The 19,978-nt window shown below is 50.3% G+C and overlaps 35 non-coding genes across 35 annotated transcripts; all 35 read right to left on the bottom strand.

The window, feature by feature from the left end:
* Positions 1–170: 170 nt before the first annotated feature.
* Trnat-cgu (transfer RNA threonine (anticodon CGU)) lies at positions 171–242 on the bottom strand. Its single transcript has one exon. It is a non-coding gene; the product is annotated as a tRNA-Thr (tRNA).
* Positions 243–913: 671 nt separating this feature from the next.
* Positions 914–987, bottom strand: Trnan-guu (transfer RNA asparagine (anticodon GUU)). The gene has a single exon. It is a non-coding gene; the product is annotated as a tRNA-Asn (tRNA).
* A 333-nt stretch (positions 988–1,320) lies between these two features.
* On the bottom strand, positions 1,321–1,392 carry Trnat-cgu (transfer RNA threonine (anticodon CGU)). The gene has a single exon. It is a non-coding gene; the product is annotated as a tRNA-Thr (tRNA).
* A 671-nt stretch (positions 1,393–2,063) lies between these two features.
* On the bottom strand, positions 2,064–2,137 carry Trnan-guu (transfer RNA asparagine (anticodon GUU)). Its single transcript has one exon. It is a non-coding gene; the product is annotated as a tRNA-Asn (tRNA).
* Positions 2,138–2,470: 333 nt separating this feature from the next.
* On the bottom strand, positions 2,471–2,542 carry Trnat-cgu (transfer RNA threonine (anticodon CGU)). Its single transcript has one exon. It is a non-coding gene; the product is annotated as a tRNA-Thr (tRNA).
* A 670-nt stretch (positions 2,543–3,212) lies between these two features.
* Trnan-guu (transfer RNA asparagine (anticodon GUU)) lies at positions 3,213–3,286 on the bottom strand. Its single transcript has one exon. It is a non-coding gene; the product is annotated as a tRNA-Asn (tRNA).
* A 333-nt stretch (positions 3,287–3,619) lies between these two features.
* On the bottom strand, positions 3,620–3,691 carry Trnat-cgu (transfer RNA threonine (anticodon CGU)). The gene has a single exon. It is a non-coding gene; the product is annotated as a tRNA-Thr (tRNA).
* Positions 3,692–4,362: 671 nt separating this feature from the next.
* Trnan-guu (transfer RNA asparagine (anticodon GUU)) lies at positions 4,363–4,436 on the bottom strand. Its single transcript has one exon. It is a non-coding gene; the product is annotated as a tRNA-Asn (tRNA).
* A 333-nt stretch (positions 4,437–4,769) lies between these two features.
* Positions 4,770–4,841, bottom strand: Trnat-cgu (transfer RNA threonine (anticodon CGU)). Its single transcript has one exon. It is a non-coding gene; the product is annotated as a tRNA-Thr (tRNA).
* Positions 4,842–5,512: 671 nt separating this feature from the next.
* Positions 5,513–5,586, bottom strand: Trnan-guu (transfer RNA asparagine (anticodon GUU)). Its single transcript has one exon. It is a non-coding gene; the product is annotated as a tRNA-Asn (tRNA).
* A 333-nt stretch (positions 5,587–5,919) lies between these two features.
* Trnat-cgu (transfer RNA threonine (anticodon CGU)) lies at positions 5,920–5,991 on the bottom strand. Its single transcript has one exon. It is a non-coding gene; the product is annotated as a tRNA-Thr (tRNA).
* Positions 5,992–6,662: 671 nt separating this feature from the next.
* Positions 6,663–6,736, bottom strand: Trnan-guu (transfer RNA asparagine (anticodon GUU)). The gene has a single exon. It is a non-coding gene; the product is annotated as a tRNA-Asn (tRNA).
* Positions 6,737–7,069: 333 nt separating this feature from the next.
* Trnat-cgu (transfer RNA threonine (anticodon CGU)) lies at positions 7,070–7,141 on the bottom strand. Its single transcript has one exon. It is a non-coding gene; the product is annotated as a tRNA-Thr (tRNA).
* A 497-nt stretch (positions 7,142–7,638) lies between these two features.
* On the bottom strand, positions 7,639–7,712 carry Trnan-guu (transfer RNA asparagine (anticodon GUU)). Its single transcript has one exon. It is a non-coding gene; the product is annotated as a tRNA-Asn (tRNA).
* A 333-nt stretch (positions 7,713–8,045) lies between these two features.
* Trnat-cgu (transfer RNA threonine (anticodon CGU)) lies at positions 8,046–8,117 on the bottom strand. Its single transcript has one exon. It is a non-coding gene; the product is annotated as a tRNA-Thr (tRNA).
* Positions 8,118–8,788: 671 nt separating this feature from the next.
* Trnan-guu (transfer RNA asparagine (anticodon GUU)) lies at positions 8,789–8,862 on the bottom strand. Its single transcript has one exon. It is a non-coding gene; the product is annotated as a tRNA-Asn (tRNA).
* Positions 8,863–9,195: 333 nt separating this feature from the next.
* On the bottom strand, positions 9,196–9,267 carry Trnat-cgu (transfer RNA threonine (anticodon CGU)). Its single transcript has one exon. It is a non-coding gene; the product is annotated as a tRNA-Thr (tRNA).
* A 671-nt stretch (positions 9,268–9,938) lies between these two features.
* Trnan-guu (transfer RNA asparagine (anticodon GUU)) lies at positions 9,939–10,013 on the bottom strand. Its single transcript has one exon. It is a non-coding gene; the product is annotated as a tRNA-Asn (tRNA).
* Positions 10,014–10,345: 332 nt separating this feature from the next.
* Positions 10,346–10,417, bottom strand: Trnat-cgu (transfer RNA threonine (anticodon CGU)). The gene has a single exon. It is a non-coding gene; the product is annotated as a tRNA-Thr (tRNA).
* Positions 10,418–11,088: 671 nt separating this feature from the next.
* On the bottom strand, positions 11,089–11,162 carry Trnan-guu (transfer RNA asparagine (anticodon GUU)). Its single transcript has one exon. It is a non-coding gene; the product is annotated as a tRNA-Asn (tRNA).
* Positions 11,163–11,495: 333 nt separating this feature from the next.
* Trnat-cgu (transfer RNA threonine (anticodon CGU)) lies at positions 11,496–11,567 on the bottom strand. The gene has a single exon. It is a non-coding gene; the product is annotated as a tRNA-Thr (tRNA).
* A 680-nt stretch (positions 11,568–12,247) lies between these two features.
* On the bottom strand, positions 12,248–12,321 carry Trnan-guu (transfer RNA asparagine (anticodon GUU)). Its single transcript has one exon. It is a non-coding gene; the product is annotated as a tRNA-Asn (tRNA).
* Positions 12,322–12,654: 333 nt separating this feature from the next.
* Trnat-cgu (transfer RNA threonine (anticodon CGU)) lies at positions 12,655–12,726 on the bottom strand. Its single transcript has one exon. It is a non-coding gene; the product is annotated as a tRNA-Thr (tRNA).
* A 671-nt stretch (positions 12,727–13,397) lies between these two features.
* On the bottom strand, positions 13,398–13,471 carry Trnan-guu (transfer RNA asparagine (anticodon GUU)). The gene has a single exon. It is a non-coding gene; the product is annotated as a tRNA-Asn (tRNA).
* A 333-nt stretch (positions 13,472–13,804) lies between these two features.
* Trnat-cgu (transfer RNA threonine (anticodon CGU)) lies at positions 13,805–13,876 on the bottom strand. The gene has a single exon. It is a non-coding gene; the product is annotated as a tRNA-Thr (tRNA).
* A 680-nt stretch (positions 13,877–14,556) lies between these two features.
* Positions 14,557–14,630, bottom strand: Trnan-guu (transfer RNA asparagine (anticodon GUU)). Its single transcript has one exon. It is a non-coding gene; the product is annotated as a tRNA-Asn (tRNA).
* Positions 14,631–14,963: 333 nt separating this feature from the next.
* On the bottom strand, positions 14,964–15,035 carry Trnat-cgu (transfer RNA threonine (anticodon CGU)). Its single transcript has one exon. It is a non-coding gene; the product is annotated as a tRNA-Thr (tRNA).
* A 671-nt stretch (positions 15,036–15,706) lies between these two features.
* Positions 15,707–15,780, bottom strand: Trnan-guu (transfer RNA asparagine (anticodon GUU)). Its single transcript has one exon. It is a non-coding gene; the product is annotated as a tRNA-Asn (tRNA).
* A 333-nt stretch (positions 15,781–16,113) lies between these two features.
* On the bottom strand, positions 16,114–16,185 carry Trnat-cgu (transfer RNA threonine (anticodon CGU)). Its single transcript has one exon. It is a non-coding gene; the product is annotated as a tRNA-Thr (tRNA).
* A 671-nt stretch (positions 16,186–16,856) lies between these two features.
* Trnan-guu (transfer RNA asparagine (anticodon GUU)) lies at positions 16,857–16,930 on the bottom strand. Its single transcript has one exon. It is a non-coding gene; the product is annotated as a tRNA-Asn (tRNA).
* A 333-nt stretch (positions 16,931–17,263) lies between these two features.
* On the bottom strand, positions 17,264–17,335 carry Trnat-cgu (transfer RNA threonine (anticodon CGU)). The gene has a single exon. It is a non-coding gene; the product is annotated as a tRNA-Thr (tRNA).
* A 680-nt stretch (positions 17,336–18,015) lies between these two features.
* Positions 18,016–18,089, bottom strand: Trnan-guu (transfer RNA asparagine (anticodon GUU)). The gene has a single exon. It is a non-coding gene; the product is annotated as a tRNA-Asn (tRNA).
* A 333-nt stretch (positions 18,090–18,422) lies between these two features.
* Trnat-cgu (transfer RNA threonine (anticodon CGU)) lies at positions 18,423–18,494 on the bottom strand. Its single transcript has one exon. It is a non-coding gene; the product is annotated as a tRNA-Thr (tRNA).
* Positions 18,495–19,165: 671 nt separating this feature from the next.
* On the bottom strand, positions 19,166–19,239 carry Trnan-guu (transfer RNA asparagine (anticodon GUU)). The gene has a single exon. It is a non-coding gene; the product is annotated as a tRNA-Asn (tRNA).
* A 333-nt stretch (positions 19,240–19,572) lies between these two features.
* On the bottom strand, positions 19,573–19,644 carry Trnat-cgu (transfer RNA threonine (anticodon CGU)). Its single transcript has one exon. It is a non-coding gene; the product is annotated as a tRNA-Thr (tRNA).
* Positions 19,645–19,978: the final 334 nt, after the last annotated feature.

The following is a 19,978-nucleotide window of genomic DNA, read 5'->3' as shown; positions in this document are numbered from 1 at the left end:
TACTACAAAATGCATACAAAACAGTGTTCCGCCTACACATCCAGTAAACCTCTGATGCAAGTAGAGCACTCTTTATCGGTTGTAGAACTTCCCCTTCATTCAGTGCACTGCCATCTGTTAGATGCTGCTCGAGCTAGCTCTGCTCTCAGCAGCAAAGTTAACAAAATGAATGCCTTCTGTGAGGGTCGAACTCACGACCCCTGGTTTACGAGACCAGTGCTCTACCACTGAGCTAAGAAGGCCGCAGCTTTGCGTTCGTGAGCTACTCCCGAATTGTCACGTCATCATACTGAATCTTACAGCCCTCGACCAGATATCGGATTTGACACACAGATGCTGCTGGAGGTGTCCACCTTACCGTTTTCCAACTCTCTTCACTGTTTCACCCTTACGATCGACGACGGGCGTCAAGCCACCAAAGGTTTGCGGTCTGCGCAAAACTTGACCTAGTGCACAGCTTGTGGGATAGCGTGGCTCTACTGTGAAACGCGCCTTTCGACTCCTCTCTCTGGCTACATCGTCCACAGTGGCACTGGGGGCTTCATGTAAGGCGACTGCACGCCGCTCGGCCAACAGCGGCCTACTGCAGACCGACACTTAAGAGACGCCAAATGCAGATCGAAATCGAGAGAGAGGCCCTGTCATATGGCACTCGCGGTGTATACGCCGAAATGAAATGTAAATAATACATCTTTTGTAGTGGTCGTCGCTCTACTGCAGTGTCACACATGCCGAATTAATAGGAAAACGGTAGAACGTCCGCATAGGGCCATGTTTTTACCTCCACTGTCACGTGGCTGAATGTGTATAAGGCTGGGTGGCATCATTCAAACACAGCCAAATTGTCACACTAGCTGTGTATCTCTATCAAAGTGGACATACGTCCTCACCTCGGTGGCGATTAAAACGATTTCGCCCCCGGGTGGGCTCGAACCACCAACCTTTCGGTTAACAGCCGAACGCGCTAGCCGATTGCGCCACGGAGGCCTTAACTTTCGGTCACTTCTGCTCTCTTCATCAATGCAACTCGTGTACTTTTCGCAGGCACCTCGCAGAATGGTAGTATCTGCTTACGCCTCTTCACATGGATAACGTGCATGCACACTGTAGTGGGGCTCATAAACGAATGACATCGCCAAGCATGACATTATACTACAAAATGCATACAAAACAGTGTTCCGCCTACACATCCAGTAAACCTCTGATGCAAGTAGAGCACTCTTTATCGGTTGTAGAACTTCCCCTTCATTCAGTGCACTGCCATCTGTTAGATGCTGCTCGAGCTAGCTCTGCTCTCAGCAGCAAAGTTAAAAAAATGAATGCCTTCTGTGAGGGTCGAACTCACGACCCCTGGTTTACGAGACCAGTGCTCTACCACTGAGCTAAGAAGGCCGCAGCTTTGCGTTCGTGAGCCACTCCCGAATTGTCACGTCATCATACTGAATCTTACAGCCCTCGACCAGATATCGGATTTGACACACAGATGCTGCTGGAGGTGTCCACCTTACCGTTTTCCAACTCTCTTCACTGTTTCACCCTTACGATCGACGACGAGCGTCAAGCCACCAAAGGTTTGCGGTCTGCGCAAAACTTGACCTAGTGCACAGCTTGTGGGATAGCGTGGCTCTACTGTGAAACGCGCCTTTCGACTCCTCTCTCTGGCTACATCGTCCACAGTGGCACTGGGGGCTTCATGTAAGGCGACTGCACGCCGCTCGGCCAACAGCGGCCTACTGCAGACCGACACTTAAGAGACGCCAAATGCAGATCGACATCGAGAGAGAGGCCCTGTCATATGGCACTCGCGGTGTATACGCCGAAATGAAATGTAAATAATACATCTTTTGTAGTGGTCGTCGCTCTACTGCAGTGTCACACATGCCGAATGAATAGGAAAACGGTAGAACGTCCGCATAGGGCCATGTTTTTACCTCCACTGTCACGTGGCTGAATGTGTATAAGGCTGGGTGGCATCATTCAAACACAGCCAAATTGTCACACTAGCTGTGTATCTCTATCAAAGTGGACATACGTCCTCACCTCGGTGGCGATTAAAACGATTTCGCCCCCGGGTGGGCTCGAACCACCAACCTTTCGGTTAACAGCCGAACGCGCTAGCCGATTGCGCCACGGAGGCCTTAACTTTCGGTCACTTCTGCTCTCTTCATCAATGCAACTCGTGTACTTTTCGCAGGCACCTCGCAGAATGGTAGTATCTGCTTACGCCTCTTCACATGGATAACGTGCATGCACACTGTAGTGGGGCTCATAAACGAATGACATCGCCAAGCATGACATTATACTACAAAATGCATACAAAACAGTGTTCCGCCTACACATCCAGTAAACCTCTGATGCAAGTAGAGCACTCTTTATCGGTTGTAGAACTTCCCCTTCATTCAGTGCACTGCCATCTGTTAGATGCTGCTCGAGCTAGCTCTGCTCTCAGCAGCAAAGTTAAAAAAATGAATGCCTTCTGTGAGGGTCGAACTCACGACCCCTGGTTTACGAGACCAGTGCTCTACCACTGAGCTAAGAAGGCCGCAGCTTTGCGTTCGTGAGCTACTCCCGAATTGTCACGTCATCATACTGAATCTTACAGCCCTCGACCAGATATCGGATTTGACACACAGATGCTGCTGGAGGTGTCCACCTTACCGTTTTCCAACTCTCTTCACTGTTTCACCCTTACGATCGACGACGAGCGTCAAGCCACCAAAGGTTTGCGGTCTGCGCAAAACTTGACCTAGTGCACAGCTTGTGGGATAGCGTGGCTCTACTGTGAAACGCGCCTTTCGACACCTCTCTCTGGCTACATCGTCCACAGTGGCACTGTAAGGCACTGTAAGGCGACTGCACGCCGCTCGGCCAACAGCGGCCTACTGCAGACCGACACTTAAGAGACGCCAAATGCAGATCGACATCGAGAGAGAGGCCCTGTCATATGGCACTCGCGGTGTATACGCCGAAATGAAATGTAAATAATACATCTTTTGTAGTGGTCGTCGCTCTACTGCAGTGTCACACATGCCGAATTAATAGGAAAACGGTAGAACGTCCGCATAGGGCCATGTTTTTACCTCCACTGTCACGTGGCTGAATGTGTATAAGGCTGGGTGGCATCATTCAAACACAGCCAAATTGTCACACTAGCTGTGTATCTCTATCAAAGTGGACATACGTCCTCACCTCGGTGGCGATTAAAACGATTTCGCCCCCGGGTGGGCTCGAACCACCAACCTTTCGGTTAACAGCCGAACGCGCTAGCCGATTGCGCCACGGAGGCCTTAACTTTCGGTCACTTCTGCTCTCTTCATCAATGCAACTCGTGTACTTTTCGCAGGCACCTCGCAGAATGGTAGTATCTGCTTACGCCTCTTCACATGGATAACGTGCATGCACACTGTAGTGGGGCTCATAAACGAATGACATCGCCAAGCATGACATTATACTACAAAATGCATACAAAACAGTGTTCCGCCTACACATCCAGTAAACCTCTGATGCAAGTAGAGCACTCTTTATCGGTTGTAGAACTTCCCCTTCATTCAGTGCACTGCCATCTGTTAGATGCTGCTCGAGCTAGCTCTGCTCTCAGCAGCAAAGTTAAAAAAATGAATGCCTTCTGTGAGGGTCGAACTCACGACCCCTGGTTTACGAGACCAGTGCTCTACCACTGAGCTAAGAAGGCCGCAGCTTTGCGTTCGTGAGCCACTCCCGAATTGTCACGTCATCATACTGAATCTTACAGCCCTCGACCAGATATCGGATTTGACACACAGATGCTGCTGGAGGTGTCCACCTTACCGTTTTCCAACTCTCTTCACTGTTTCACCCTTACGATCGACGACGAGCGTCAAGCCACCAAAGGTTTGCGGTCTGCGCAAAACTTGACCTAGTGCACAGCTTGTGGGATAGCGTGGCTCTACTGTGAAACGCGCCTTTCGACTCCTCTCTCTGGCTACATCGTCCACAGTGGCACTGGGGGCTTCATGTAAGGCGACTGCACGCCGCTCGGCCAACAGCGGCCTACTGCAGACCGACACTTAAGAGACGCCAAATGCAGATCGACATCGAGAGAGAGGCCCTGTCATATGGCACTCGCGGTGTATACGCCGAAATGAAATGTAAATAATACATCTTTTGTAGTGGTCGTCGCTCTACTGCAGTGTCACACATGCCGAATGAATAGGAAAACGGTAGAACGTCCGCATAGGGCCATGTTTTTACCTCCACTGTCACGTGGCTGAATGTGTATAAGGCTGGGTGGCATCATTCAAACACAGCCAAATTGTCACACTAGCTGTGTATCTCTATCAAAGTGGACATACGTCCTCACCTCGGTGGCGATTAAAACGATTTCGCCCCCGGGTGGGCTCGAACCACCAACCTTTCGGTTAACAGCCGAACGCGCTAGCCGATTGCGCCACGGAGGCCTTAACTTTCGGTCACTTCTGCTCTCTTCATCAATGCAACTCGTGTACTTTTCGCAGGCACCTCGCAGAATGGTAGTATCTGCTTACGCCTCTTCACATGGATAACGTGCATGCACACTGTAGTGGGGCTCATAAACGAATGACATCGCCAAGCATGACATTATACTACAAAATGCATACAAAACAGTGTTCCGCCTACACATCCAGTAAACCTCTGATGCAAGTAGAGCACTCTTTATCGGTTGTAGAACTTCCCCTTCATTCAGTGCACTGCCATCTGTTAGATGCTGCTCGAGCTAGCTCTGCTCTCAGCAGCAAAGTTAAAAAAATGAATGCCTTCTGTGAGGGTCGAACTCACGACCCCTGGTTTACGAGACCAGTGCTCTACCACTGAGCTAAGAAGGCCGCAGCTTTGCGTTCGTGAGCTACTCCCGAATTGTCACGTCATCATACTGAATCTTACAGCCCTCGACCAGATATCGGATTTGACACACAGATGCTGCTGGAGGTGTCCACCTTACCGTTTTCCAACTCTCTTCACTGTTTCACCCTTACGATCGACGACGAGCGTCAAGCCACCAAAGGTTTGCGGTCTGCGCAAAACTTGACCTAGTGCACAGCTTGTGGGATAGCGTGGCTCTACTGTGAAACGCGCCTTTCGACTCCTCTCTCTGGCTACATCGTCCACAGTGGCACTGGGGGCTTCATGTAAGGCGACTGCACGCCGCTCGGCCAACAGCGGCCTACTGCAGACCGACACTTAAGAGACGCCAAATGCAGATCGACATCGAGAGAGAGGCCCTGTCATATGGCACTCGCGGTGTATACGCCGAAATGAAATGTAAATAATACATCTTTTGTAGTGGTCGTCGCTCTACTGCAGTGTCACACATGCCGAATTAATAGGAAAACGGTAGAACGTCCGCATAGGGCCATGTTTTTACCTCCACTGTCACGTGGCTGAATGTGTATAAGGCTGGGTGGCATCATTCAAACACAGCCAAATTGTCACACTAGCTGTGTATCTCTATCAAAGTGGACATACGTCCTCACCTCGGTGGCGATTAAAACGATTTCGCCCCCGGGTGGGCTCGAACCACCAACCTTTCGGTTAACAGCCGAACGCGCTAGCCGATTGCGCCACGGAGGCCTTAACTTTCGGTCACTTCTGCTCTCTTCATCAATGCAACTCGTGTACTTTTCGCAGGCACCTCGCAGAATGGTAGTATCTGCTTACGCCTCTTCACATGGATAACGTGCATGCACACTGTAGTGGGGCTCATAAACGAATGACATCGCCAAGCATGACATTATACTACAAAATGCATACAAAACAGTGTTCCGCCTACACATCCAGTAAACCTCTGATGCAAGTAGAGCACTCTTTATCGGTTGTAGAACTTCCCCTTCATTCAGTGCACTGCCATCTGTTAGATGCTGCTCGAGCTAGCTCTGCTCTCAGCAGCAAAGTTAAAAAAATGAATGCCTTCTGTGAGGGTCGAACTCACGACCCCTGGTTTACGAGACCAGTGCTCTACCACTGAGCTAAGAAGGCCGCAGCTTTGCGTTCGTGAGCTACTCCCGACTTGTCACGTCATCATACTGAATCTTACGGCCCTCGACCAGATATGGGATTTGACACACAGATGCTGCTGGAGGTGTCCACCTTACCGTTTTCCAACTCTCTTCACTGTTTCACCCTTACGATCGACGACGAGCGTCAAGCCACCAAAGGTTTGCGGTCTGCGCAAAACTTGACCTAGTGCACAGCTTGTGGGATAGCGTGGCTCTACTGTGAAACGCGCCTTTCGACTCCTCTCTCTGGCTACATCGTCCACAGTGGCACTGGGGGCTTCATGTAAGGCGACTGCACGCCGCTCGGCCAACAGCGGCCTACTGCAGACCGACACTTAAGAGACGCCAAATGCAGATCGACATCGAGAGAGAGGCCCTGTCATATGGCACTCGCGGTGTATACGCCGAAATGAAATGTAAATAATACATCTTTTGTAGTGGTCGTCGCTCTACTGCAGTGTCACACATGCCGAATTAATAGGAAAACGGTAGAACGTCCGCATAGGGCCATGTTTTTACCTCCACTGTCACGTGGCTGAATGTGTATAAGGCTGGGTGGCATCATTCAAACACAGCCAAATTGTCACACTAGCTGTGTATCTCTATCAAAGTGGACATACGTCCTCACCTCGGTCGCGATTAAAACGATTTCGCCCCCAGGTGGGCTCGAACCACCAACCTTTCGGTTAACAGCCGAACGCGCTAGCCGATTGCGCCACGGAGGACTTAACTTTCGGTCACTTCTGCTCTCTTCATCAATGCAACTCGTGTACTTTTCGCAGGCACCTCGCAGAATGGTAGTATCTGCTTACGCCTCTTCACATGGATAACGTGCATGCACACTGTAGTGGGGCTCATAAACGAATGACATCGCCAAGCATGACATTATACTACAAAATGCATACAAAACAGTGTTCCGCCTACACATCCAGTAAACCTCTGATGCAAGTAGAGCACTCTTTATCGGTTGTAGAACTTCCCCTTCATTCAGTGCACTGCCATCTGTTAGATGCTGCTCGAGCTAGCTCTGCTCTCAGCAGCAAAGTTAAAAAAATGAATGCCTTCTGTGAGGGTCGAACTCACGACCCCTGGTTTACGAGACCAGTGCTCTACCACTGAGCTAAGAAGGCCGCAGCTTTGCGTTCGTGAGCTACTCCCGAATTGTCACGTCATCATACTGAATCTTACAGCCCTCGACCAGATATCGGATTTGACACACAGATGCTGCTGGAGGTGTCCACCTTACCGTTTTCCAACTCTCTTCACTGTTTCACCCTTACGATCGACGACGAGCGTACTGCAGACCGACACTTAAGAGACGCCAAATGCAGATCGACATCGAGAGAGAGGCCCTGTCATATGGCACTCGCGGTGTATACGCCGAAATGAAATGTAAATAATACATCTTTTGTAGTGGTCGTCGCTCTACTGCAGTGTCACACATGCCGAATTAATAGGAAAACGGTAGAACGTCCGCATAGGGCCATGTTTTTACCTCCACTGTCACGTGGCTGAATGTGTATAAGGCTGGGTGGCATCATTCAAACACAGCCAAATTGTCACACTAGCTGTGTATCTCTATCAAAGTGGACATACGTCCTCACCTCGGTGGCGATTAAAACGATTTCGCCCCCGGGTGGGCTCGAACCACCAACCTTTCGGTTAACAGCCGAACGCGCTAGCCGATTGCGCCACGGAGGCCTTAACTTTCGGTCACTTCTGCTCTCTTCATCAATGCAACTCGTGTACTTTTCGCAGGCACCTCGCAGAATGGTAGTATCTGCTTACGCCTCTTCACATGGATAACGTGCATGCACACTGTAGTGGGGCTCATAAACGAATGACATCGCCAAGCATGACATTATACTACAAAATGCATACAAAACAGTGTTCCGCCTACACATCCAGTAAACCTCTGATGCAAGTAGAGCACTCTTTATCGGTTGTAGAACTTCCCCTTCATTCAGTGCACTGCCATCTGTTAGATGCTGCTCGAGCTAGCTCTGCTCTCAGCAGCAAAGTTAAAAAAATGAATGCCTTCTGTGAGGGTCGAACTCACGACCCCTGGTTCACGAGACCAGTGCTCTACCACTGAGCTAAGAAGGCCGCAGCTTTGCGTTCGTGAGCCACTCCCGAATTGTCACGTCATCATACTGAATCTTACAGCCCTCGACCAGATATCGGATTTGACACACAGATGCTGCTGGAGGTGTCCACCTTACCGTTTTCCAACTCTCTTCACTGTTTCACCCTTACGATCGACGACGAGCGTCAAGCCACCAAAGGTTTGCGGTCTGCGCAAAACTTGACCTAGTGCACAGCTTGTGGGATAGCGTGGCTCTACTGTGAAACGCGCCTTTCGACTCCTCTCTCTGGCTACATCGTCCACAGTGGCACTGGGGGCTTCATGTAAGGCGACTGCACGCCGCTCGGCCAACAGCGGCCTACTGCAGACCGACACTTAAGAGACGCCAAATGCAGATCGACATCGAGAGAGAGGCCCTGTCATATGGCACTCGCGGTGTATACGCCGAAATGAAATGTAAATAATACATCTTTTGTAGTGGTCGTCGCTCTACTGCAGTGTCACACATGCCGAATGAATAGGAAAACGGTAGAACGTCCGCATAGGGCCATGTTTTTACCTCCACTGTCACGTGGCTGAATGTGTATAAGGCTGGGTGGCATCATTCAAACACAGCCAAATTGTCACACTAGCTGTGTATCTCTATCAAAGTGGACATACGTCCTCACCTCGGTGGCGATTAAAACGATTTCGCCCCCAGGTGGGCTCGAACCACCAACCTTTCGGTTAACAGCCGAACGCGCTAGCCGATTGCGCCACGGAGGACTTAACTTTCGGTCACTTCTGCTCTCTTCATCAATGCAACTCGTGTACTTTTCGCAGGCACCTCGCAGAATGGTAGTATCTGCTTACGCCTCTTCACATGGATAACGTGCATGCACACTGTAGTGGGGCTCATAAACGAATGACATCGCCAAGCATGACATTATACTACAAAATGCATACAAAACAGTGTTCCGCCTACACATCCAGTAAACCTCTGATGCAAGTAGAGCACTCTTTATCGGTTGTAGAACTTCCCCTTCATTCAGTGCACTGCCATCTGTTAGATGCTGCTCGAGCTAGCTCTGCTCTCAGCAGCAAAGTTAAAAAAATGAATGCCTTCTGTGAGGGTCGAACTCACGACCCCTGGTTTACGAGACCAGTGCTCTACCACTGAGCTAAGAAGGCCGCAGCTTTGCGTTCGTGAGCTACTCCCGAATTGTCACGTCATCATACTGAATCTTACAGCCCTCGACCAGATATCGGATTTGACACACAGATGCTGCTGGAGGTGTCCACCTTACCGTTTTCCAACTCTCTTCACTGTTTCACCCTTACGATCGACGACGAGCGTCAAGCCACCAAAGGTTTGCGGTCTGCGCAAAACTTGACCTAGTGCACAGCTTGTGGGATAGCGTGGCTCTACTGTGAAACGCGCCTTTCGACTCCTCTCTCTGGCTACATCGTCCACAGTGGCACTGGGGGCTTCATGTAAGGCGACTGCACGCCGCTCGGCCAACAGCGGCCTACTGCAGACCGACACTTAAGAGACGCCAAATGCAGATCGACATCGAGAGAGAGGCCCTGTCATATGGCACTCGCGGTGTATACGCCGAAATGAAATGTAAATAATACATCTTTTGTAGTGGTCGTCGCTCTACTGCAGTGTCACACATGCCGAATTAATAGGAAAACGGTAGAACGTCCGCATAGGGCCATGTTTTTACCTCCACTGTCACGTGGCTGAATGTGTATAAGGCTGGGTGGCATCATTCAAACACAGCCAAATTGTCACACTAGCTGTGTATCTCTATCAAAGTGGACATACGTCCTCACCTCGGTGGCGATTAAAACGATTTCGCCCCCAGGTGGGCTCGAACCACCAACCTTTCGGTTAACAGCCGAACGCGCTAGCCGATTGCGCCGAGGAGGACTTAACTTTCGGTCACTTCTGCTCTCTTCATCAATGCAACTCGTGTACTTTTCGCAGGCACCTCGCAGAATGGTAGTATCTGCTTACGCCTCTTCACATGGATAACGTGCATGCACACTGTAGTGGGGCTCATAAACGAATGACATCGCCAAGCATGACATTATACTACAAAATGCATACAAAACAGTGTTCCGCCTACACATCCAGTAAACCTCTGATGCAAGTAGAGCACTCTTTATCGGTTGTAGAACTTCCCCTTCATTCAGTGCACTGCCATCTGTTAGATGCTGCTCGAGCTAGCTCTGCTCTCAGCAGCAAAGTTAAAAAAATGAATGCTTTCTGTGAGGGTCGAACTCACGACCCCTGGTTTACGAGACCAGTGCTCTACCACTGAGCTAAGAAGGCCGCAGCTTTGCGTTCGTGAGCTACTCCCGAATTGTCACGTCATCATACTGAATCTTACAGCCCTCGACCAGATATCGGATTTGACACACAGATGCTGCTGGAGGTGTCCACCTTACCGTTTTCCAACTCTCTTCACTGTTTCACCCTTACGATCGACGACGAGCGTCAAGCCACCAAAGGTTTGCGGTCTGCGCAAAACTTGACCTAGTGCACAGCTTGTGGGATAGCGTGGCTCTACTGTGAAACGCGCCTTTCGACTCCTCTCTCTGGCTACATCGTCCACAGTGGCACTGGGGGCTTCATGTAAGGCGACTGCACGCCGCTCGGCCAACAGCGGCCTACTGCAGACCGACACTTAAGAGACGCCAAATGCAGATCGACATCGAGAGAGAGGCCCTGTCATATGGCACTCGCGGTGTATACGCCGAAATGAAATGTAAATAATACATCTTTTGTAGTGGTCGTCGCTCTACTGCAGTGTCACACATGCCGAATTAATAGGAAAACGGTAGAACGTCCGCATAGGGCCATGTTTTTACCTCCACTGTCACGTGGCTGAATGTGTATAAGGCTGGGTGGCATCATTCAAACACAGTCAAATTGTCACACTAGCTGTGTATCTCTATCAAAGTGGACATACGTCCTCACCTCGGTGGCGATTAAAACGATTTCGCCCCCAGGTGGGCTCGAACCACCAACCTTTCGGTTAACAGCCGAACGCGCTAGCCGATTGCGCCACGGAGGACTTAACTTTCGGTCACTTCTGCTCTCTTCATCAATGCAACTCGTGTACTTTTCGCAGGCACCTCGCAGAATGGTAGTATCTGCTTACGCCTCTTCACATGGATAACGTGCATGCACACTGTAGTGGGGCTCATAAACGAACGACATCGCCAAGCATGACATTATACTACAAAATGCATACAAAACAGTGTTCCGCCTACACATCCAGTAAACCTCTGATGCAAGTAGAGCACTCTTTATCGGTTGTAGAACTTCCCCTTCATTCAGTGCACTGCCATCTGTTAGATGCTGCTCGAGCTAGCTCTGCTCTCAGCAGCAAAGTTAAAAAAATGAATGCCTTCTGTGAGGGTCGAACTCACGACCCCTGGTTTACGAGACCAGTGCTCTACCACTGAGCTAAGAAGGCCGCAGCTTTGCGTTCGTGAGCTACTCCCGAATTGTCACGTCATCATACTGAATCTTACAGCCCTCGACCAGATATCGGATTTGACACACAGATGCTGCTGGAGGTGTCCACCTTACCGTTTTCCAACTCTCTTCACTGTTTCACCCTTACGATCGACGACGAGCGTCAAGCCACCAAAGGTTTGCGGTCTGCGCAAAACTTGACCTAGTGCACAGCTTGTGGGATAGCGTGGCTCTACTGTGAAACGCGCCTTTCGACTCCTCTCTCTGGCTACATCGTCCACAGTGGCACTGTAAGGCACTGTAAGGCACTGTAAGGCGACTGCACGCCGCTCGGCCAACAGCGGCCTACTGCAGACCGACACTTAAGAGACGCCAAATGCAGATCGACATCGAGAGAGAGGCCCTGTCATATGGCACTCGCGGTGTATACGCCGAAATGAAATGTAAATAATACATCTTTTGTAGTGGTCGTCGCTCTACTGCAGTGTCACACATGCCGAATTAATAGGAAAACGGTAGAACGTCCGCATAGGGCCATGTTTTTACCTCCACTGTCACGTGGCTGAATGTGTATAAGGCTGGGTGGCATCATTCAAACACAGCCAAATTGTCACACTAGCTGTGTATCTCTATCAAAGTGGACATACGTCCTCACCTCGGTGGCGATTAAAACGATTTCGCCCCCGGGTGGGCTCGAACCACCAACCTTTCGGTTAACAGCCGAACGCGCTAGCCGATTGCGCCACGGAGGCCTTAACTTTCGGTCACTTCTGCTCTCTTCATCAATGCAACTCGTGTACTTTTCGCAGGCACCTCGCAGAATGGTAGTATCTGCTTACGCCTCTTCACATGGATAACGTGCATGCACACTGTAGTGGGGCTCATAAACGAATGACATCGCCAAGCATGACATTATACTACAAAATGCATACAAAACAGTGTTCCGCCTACACATCCAGTAAACCTCTGATGCAAGTAGAGCACTCTTTATCGGTTGTAGAACTTCCCCTTCATTCAGTGCACTGCCATCTGTTAGATGCTGCTCGAGCTAGCTCTGCTCTCAGCAGCAAAGTTAAAAAAATGAATGCCTTCTGTGAGGGTCGAACTCACGACCCCTGGTTTACGAGACCAGTGCTCTACCACTGAGCTAAGAAGGCCGCAGCTTTGCGTTCGTGAGCTACTCCCGAATTGTCACGTCATCATACTGAATCTTACAGCCCTCGACCAGATATCGGATTTGACACACAGATGCTGCTGGAGGTGTCCACCTTACCGTTTTCCAACTCTCTTCACTGTTTCACCCTTACGATCGACGACGAGCGTCAAGCCACCAAAGGTTTGCGGTCTGCGCAAAACTTGACCTAGTGCACAGCTTGTGGGATAGCGTGGCTCTACTGTGAAACGCGCCTTTCGACTCCTCTCTCTGGCTACATCGTCCACAGTGGCACTGGGGGCTTCATGTAAGGCGACTGCACGCCGCTCGGCCAACAGCGGCCTACTGCAGACCGACACTTAAGAGACGCCAAATGCAGATCGACATCGAGAGAGAGGCCCTGTCATATGGCACTCGCGGTGTATACGCCGAAATGAAATGTAAATAATACATCTTTTGTAGTGGTCGTCGCTCTACTGCAGTGTCACACATGCCGAATGAATAGGAAAACGGTAGAACGTCCGCATAGGGCCATGTTTTTACCTCCACTGTCACGTGGCTGAATGTGTATAAGGCTGGGTGGCATCATTCAAACACAGCCAAATTGTCACACTAGCTGTGTATCTCTATCAAAGTGGACATACGTCCTCACCTCGGTGGCGATTAAAACGATTTCGCCCCCGGGTGGGCTCGAACCACCAACCTTTCGGTTAACAGCCGAACGCGCTAGCCGATTGCGCCACGGAGGCCTTAACTTTCGGTCACTTCTGCTCTCTTCATCAATGCAACTCGTGTACTTTTCGCAGGCACCTCGCAGAATGGTAGTATCTGCTTACGCCTCTTCACATGGATAACGTGCATGCACACTGTAGTGGGGCTCATAAACGAATGACATCGCCAAGCATGACATTATACTACAAAATGCATACAAAACAGTGTTCCGCCTACACATCCAGTAAACCTCTGATGCAAGTAGAGCACTCTTTATCGGTTGTAGAACTTCCCCTTCATTCAGTGCACTGCCATCTGTTAGATGCTGCTCGAGCTAGCTCTGCTCTCAGCAGCAAAGTTAACAAAATGAATGCCTTCTGTGAGGGTCGAACTCACGACCCCTGGTTTACGAGACCAGTGCTCTACCACTGAGCTAAGAAGGCCGCAGCTTTGCGTTCGTGAGCTACTCCCGAATTGTCACGTCATCATACTGAATCTTACAGCCCTCGACCAGATATCGGATTTGACACACAGATGCTGCTGGAGGTGTCCACCTTACCGTTTTCCAACTCTCTTCACTGTTTCACCCTTACGATCGACGACGAGCGTCAAGCCACCAAAGGTTTGCGGTCTGCGCAAAACTTGACCTAGTGCACAGCTTGTGGGATAGCGTGGCTCTACTGTGAAACGCGCCTTTCGACTCCTCTCTCTGGCTACATCGTCCACAGTGGCACTGTAAGGCACTGTAAGGCACTGTAAGGCGACTGCACGCCGCTCGGCCAACAGCGGCCTACTGCAGACCGACACTTAAGAGACGCCAAATGCAGATCGACATCGAGAGAGAGGCCCTGTCATATGGCACTCGCGGTGTATACGCCGAAATGAAATGTAAATAATACATCTTTTGTAGTGGTCGTCGCTCTACTGCAGTGTCACACATGCCGAATGAATAGGAAAACGGTAGAACGTCCGCATAGGGCCATGTTTTTACCTCCACTGTCACGTGGCTGAATGTGTATAAGGCTGGGTGGCATCATTCAAACACAGCCAAATTGTCACACTAGCTGTGTATCTCTATCAAAGTGGACATACGTCCTCACCTCGGTGGCGATTAAAACGATTTCGCCCCCGGGTGGGCTCGAACCACCAACCTTTCGGTTAACAGCCGAACGCGCTAGCCGATTGCGCCACGGAGGCCTTAACTTTCGGTCACTTCTGCTCTCTTCATCAATGCAACTCGTGTACTTTTCGCAGGCACCTCGCAGAATGGTAGTATCTGCTTACGCCTCTTCACATGGATAACGTGCATGCACACTGTAGTGGGGCTCATAAACGAATGACATCGCCAAGCATGACATTATACTACAAAATGCATACAAAACAGTGTTCCGCCTACACATCCAGTAAACCTCTGATGCAAGTAGAGCACTCTTTATCGGTTGTAGAACTTCCCCTTCATTCAGTGCACTGCCATCTGTTAGATGCTGCTCGAGCTAGCTCTGCTCTCAGCAGCAAAGTTAAAAAAATGAATGCCTTCTGTGAGGGTCGAACTCACGACCCCTGGTTTACGAGACCAGTGCTCTACCACTGAGCTAAGAAGGCCGCAGCTTTGCGTTCGTGAGCTACTCCCGAATTGTCACGTCATCATACTGAATCTTACAGCCCTCGACCAGATATCGGATTTGACACACAGATGCTGCTGGAGGTGTCCACCTTACCGTTTTCCAACTCTCTTCACTGTTTCACCCTTACGATCGACGACGAGCGTCAAGCCACCAAAGGTTTGCGGTCTGCGCAAAACTTGACCTAGTGCACAGCTTGTGGGATAGCGTGGCTCTACTGTGAAACGCGCCTTTCGACTCCTCTCTCTGGCTACATCGTCCACAGTGGCACTGGGGGCTTCATGTAAGGCGACTGCACGCCGCTCGGCCAACAGCGGCCTACTGCAGACCGACACTTAAGAGACGCCAAATGCAGATCGACATCGAGAGAGAGGCCCTGTCATATGGCACTCGCGGTGTATACGCCGAAATGAAATGTAAATAATACATCTTTTGTAGTGGTCGTCGCTCTTCTGCAGTGTCACACATGCCGAATTAATAGGAAAACGGTAGAACGTCCGCATAGGGCCATGTTTTTACCTCCACTGTCACGTGGCTGAATGTGTATAAGGCTGGGTGGCATCATTCAAACACAGCCAAATTGTCACACTAGCTGTGTATCTCTATCAAAGTGGACATACGTCCTCACCTCGGTGGCGATTAAAACGATTTCGCCCCCGGGTGGGCTCGAACCACCAACCTTTCGGTTAACAGCCGAACGCGCTAGCCGATTGCGCCACGGAGGCCTTAACTTTTGGTCACTTCTGCTCTCTTCATCAATGCAACTCGTGTACTTTTCGCAGGCACCTCGCAGAATGGTAGTATCTGCTTACGCCTCTTCACATGGATAACGTGCATGCACACTGTAGTGGGGCTCATAAACGAATGACATCGCCAAGCATGACATTATACTACAAAATGCATACAAAACAGTGTTCCGCCTACACATCCAGTAAACCTCTGATGCAAGTAGAGCACTCTTTATCGGTTGTAGAACTTCCCCTTCATTCAGTGCACTGCCATCTGTTAGATGCTGCTCGAGCTAGCTCTGCTCTCAGCAGCAAAGTTAAAAAAATGAATGCCTTCTGTGAGGGTCGAACTCACGACCCCTGGTTTACGAGACCAGTGCTCTACCACTGAGCTAAGAAGGCCGCAGCTTTGCGTTCGTGAGCTACTCCCGAATTGTCACGTCATCATACTGAATCTTACAGCCCTCGACCAGATATCGGATTTGACACACAGATGCTGCTGGAGGTGTCCACCTTACCGTTTTCCAACTCTCTTCACTGTTTCACCCTTACGATCGACGACGAGCGTCAAGCCACCAAAGGTTTGCGGTCTGCGCAAAACTTGACCTAGTGCACAGCTTGTGGGATAGCGTGGCTCTACTGTGAAACGCGCCTTTCGACTCCTCTCTCTGGCTACATCGTCCACAGTGGCACTGGGGGCTTCATGTAAGGCGACTGCACGCCGCTCGGCCAACAGCGGCCTACTGCAGACCGACACTTAAGAGACGCCAAATGCAGATCGACATCGAGAGAGAGGCCCTGTCATATGGCACTCGCGGTGTATACGCCGAAATGAAATGTAAATAATACATCTTTTGTAGTGGTCGTCGCTCTACTGCAGTGTCACACATGCCGAATTAATAGGAAAACGGTAGAACGTCCGCATAGGGCCATGTTTTTACCTCCACTGTCACGTGGCTGAATGTGTATAAGGCTGGGTGGCATCATTCAAACACAGTCAAATTGTCACACTAGCTGTGTATCTCTATCAAAGTGGACATACGTCCTCACCTCGGTGGCGATTAAAACGATTTCGCCCCCAGGTGGGCTCGAACCACCAACCTTTCGGTTAACAGCCGAACGCGCTAGCCGATTGCGCCACGGAGGACTTAACTTTCGGTCACTTCTGCTCTCTTCATCAATGCAACTCGTGTACTTTTCGCAGGCACCTCGCAGAATGGTAGTATCTGCTTACGCCTCTTCACATGGATAACGTGCATGCACACTGTAGTGGGGCTCATAAACGAATGACATCGCCAAGCATGACATTATACTACAAAATGCATACAAAACAGTGTTCCGCCTACACATCCAGTAAACCTCTGATGCAAGTAGAGCACTCTTTATCGGTTGTAGAACTTCCCCTTCATTCAGTGCACTGCCATCTGTTAGATGCTGCTCGAGCTAGCTCTGCTCTCAGCAGCAAAGTTAAAAAAATGAATGCCTTCTGTGAGGGTCGAACTCACGACCCCTGGTTTACGAGACCAGTGCTCTACCACTGAGCTAAGAAGGCCGCAGCTTTGCGTTCGTGAGCTACTCCCGAATTGTCACGTCATCATACTGAATCTTACAGCCCTCGACCAGATATCGGATTTGACACACAGATGCTGCTGGAGGTGTCCACCTTACCGTTTTCCAACTCTCTTCACTGTTTCACCCTTACGATCGACGACGAGCGTCAAGCCACCAAAGGTTTGCGGTCTGCGCAAAACTTGACCTAGTGCACAGCTTGTGGGATAGCGTGGCTCTACTGTGAAACGCGCCTTTCGACTCCTCTCTCTGGCTACATCGTCCACAGTGGCACTGTAAGGCACTGTAAGGCACTGTAAGGCGACTGCACGCCGCTCGGCCAACAGCGGCCTACTGCAGACCGACACTTAAGAGACGCCAAATGCAGATCGACATCGAGAGAGAGGCCCTGTCATATGGCACTCGCGGTGTATACGCCGAAATGAAATGTAAATAATACATCTTTTGTAGTGGTCGTCGCTCTACTGCAGTGTCACACATGCCGAATGAATAGGAAAACGGTAGAACGTCCGCATAGGGCCATGTTTTTACCTCCACTGTCACGTGGCTGAATGTGTATAAGGCTGGGTGGCATCATTCAAACACAGCCAAATTGTCACACTAGCTGTGTATCTCTATCAAAGTGGACATACGTCCTCACCTCGGTGGCGATTAAAACGATTTCGCCCCCGGGTGGGCTCGAACCACCAACCTTTCGGTTAACAGCCGAACGCGCTAGCCGATTGCGCCACGGAGGCCTTAACTTTCGGTCACTTCTGCTCTCTTCATCAATGCAACTCGTGTACTTTTCGCAGGCACCTCGCAGAATGGTAGTATCTGCTTACGCCTCTTCACATGGATAACGTGCATGCACACTGTAGTGGGGCTCATAAACGAATGACATCGCCAAGCATGACATTATACTACAAAATGCATACAAAACAGTGTTCCGCCTACACATCCAGTAAACCTCTGATGCAAGTAGAGCACTCTTTATCGGTTGTAGAACTTCCCCTTCATTCAGTGCACTGCCATCTGTTAGATGCTGCTCGAGCTAGCTCTGCTCTCAGCAGCAAAGTTAAAAAAATGAATGCCTTCTGTGAGGGTCGAACTCACGACCCCTGGTTTACGAGACCAGTGCTCTACCACTGAGCTAAGAAGGCCGCAGCTTTGCGTTCGTGAGCTACTCCCGAATTGTCACGTCATCATACTGAATCTTACAGCCCTCGACCAGATATCGGATTTGACACACAGATGCTGCTGGAGGTGTCCACCTTACCGTTTTCCAACTCTCTTCACTGTTTCACCCTTACGATCGACGACGAGCGTCAAGCCACCAAAGGTTTGCGGTCTGCGCAAAACTTGACCTAGTGCACAGCTTGTGGGATAGCGTGGCTCTACTGTGAAACGCGCCTTTCGACTCCTCTCTCTGGCTACATCGTCCACAGTGGCACTGGGGGCTTCATGTAAGGCGACTGCACGCCGCTCGGCCAACAGCGGCCTACTGCAGACCGACACTTAAGAGACGCCAAATGCAGATCGACATCGAGAGAGAGGCCCTGTCATATGGCACTCGCGGTGTATACGCCGAAATGAAATGTAAATAATACATCTTTTGTAGTGGTCGTCGCTCTACTGCAGTGTCACACATGCCGAATGAATAGGAAAACGGTAGAACGTCCGCATAGGGCCATGTTTTTACCTCCACTGTCACGTGGCTGAATGTGTATAAGGCTGGGTGGCATCATTCAAACACAGCCAAATTGTCACACTAGCTGTGTATCTCTATCAAAGTGGACATACGTCCTCACCTCGGTGGCGATTAAAACGATTTCGCCCCCGGGTGGGCTCGAACCACCAACCTTTCGGTTAACAGCCGAACGCGCTAGCCGATTGCGCCACGGAGGCCTTAACTTTCGGTCACTTCTGCTCTCTTCATCAATGCAACTCGTGTACTTTTCGCAGGCACCTCGCAGAATGGTAGTATCTGCTTACGCCTCTTCACATGGATAACGTGCATGCACACTGTAGTGGGGCTCATAAACGAATGACATCGCCAAGCATGACATTATACTACAAAATGCATACAAAACAGTGTTCCGCCTACACATCCAGTAAACCTCTGATGCAAGTAGAGCACTCTTTATCGGTTGTAGAACTTCCCCTTCATTCAGTGCACTGCCATCTGTTAGATGCTGCTCGAGCTAGCTCTGCTCTCAGCAGCAAAGTTAACAAAATGAATGCCTTCTGTGAGGGTCGAACTCACGACCCCTGGTTTACGAGACCAGTGCTCTACCACTGAGCTAAGAAGGCCGCAGCTTTGCGTTCGTGAGCTACTCCCGAATTGTCACGTCATCATACTGAATCTTACAGCCCTCGACCAGATATCGGATTTGACACACAGATGCTGCTGGAGGTGTCCACCTTACCGTTTTCCAACTCTCTTCACTGTTTCACCCTTACGATCGACGACGAGCGTCAAGCCACCAAAGGTTTGCGGTCTGCGCAAAACTTGACCTAGTGCACAGCTTGTGGGATAGCGTGGCTCTACTGTGAAACGCGCCTTTCGACTCCTCTCTCTGGCTACATCGTCCACAGTGGCACTGTAAGGCACTGTAAGGCACTGTAAGGCGACTGCACGCCGCTC

This window comes from Schistocerca cancellata, unplaced genomic scaffold (genome assembly GCF_023864275.1).
Source record: "Schistocerca cancellata isolate TAMUIC-IGC-003103 unplaced genomic scaffold, iqSchCanc2.1 HiC_scaffold_830, whole genome shotgun sequence".
Lineage (NCBI taxonomy): Eukaryota > Metazoa > Arthropoda > Insecta > Orthoptera > Acrididae > Schistocerca > Schistocerca cancellata.
The sequence above is the reverse complement of the archived record's forward strand: the minus strand, read 5'-3'. Positions and strand labels throughout refer to the sequence as shown.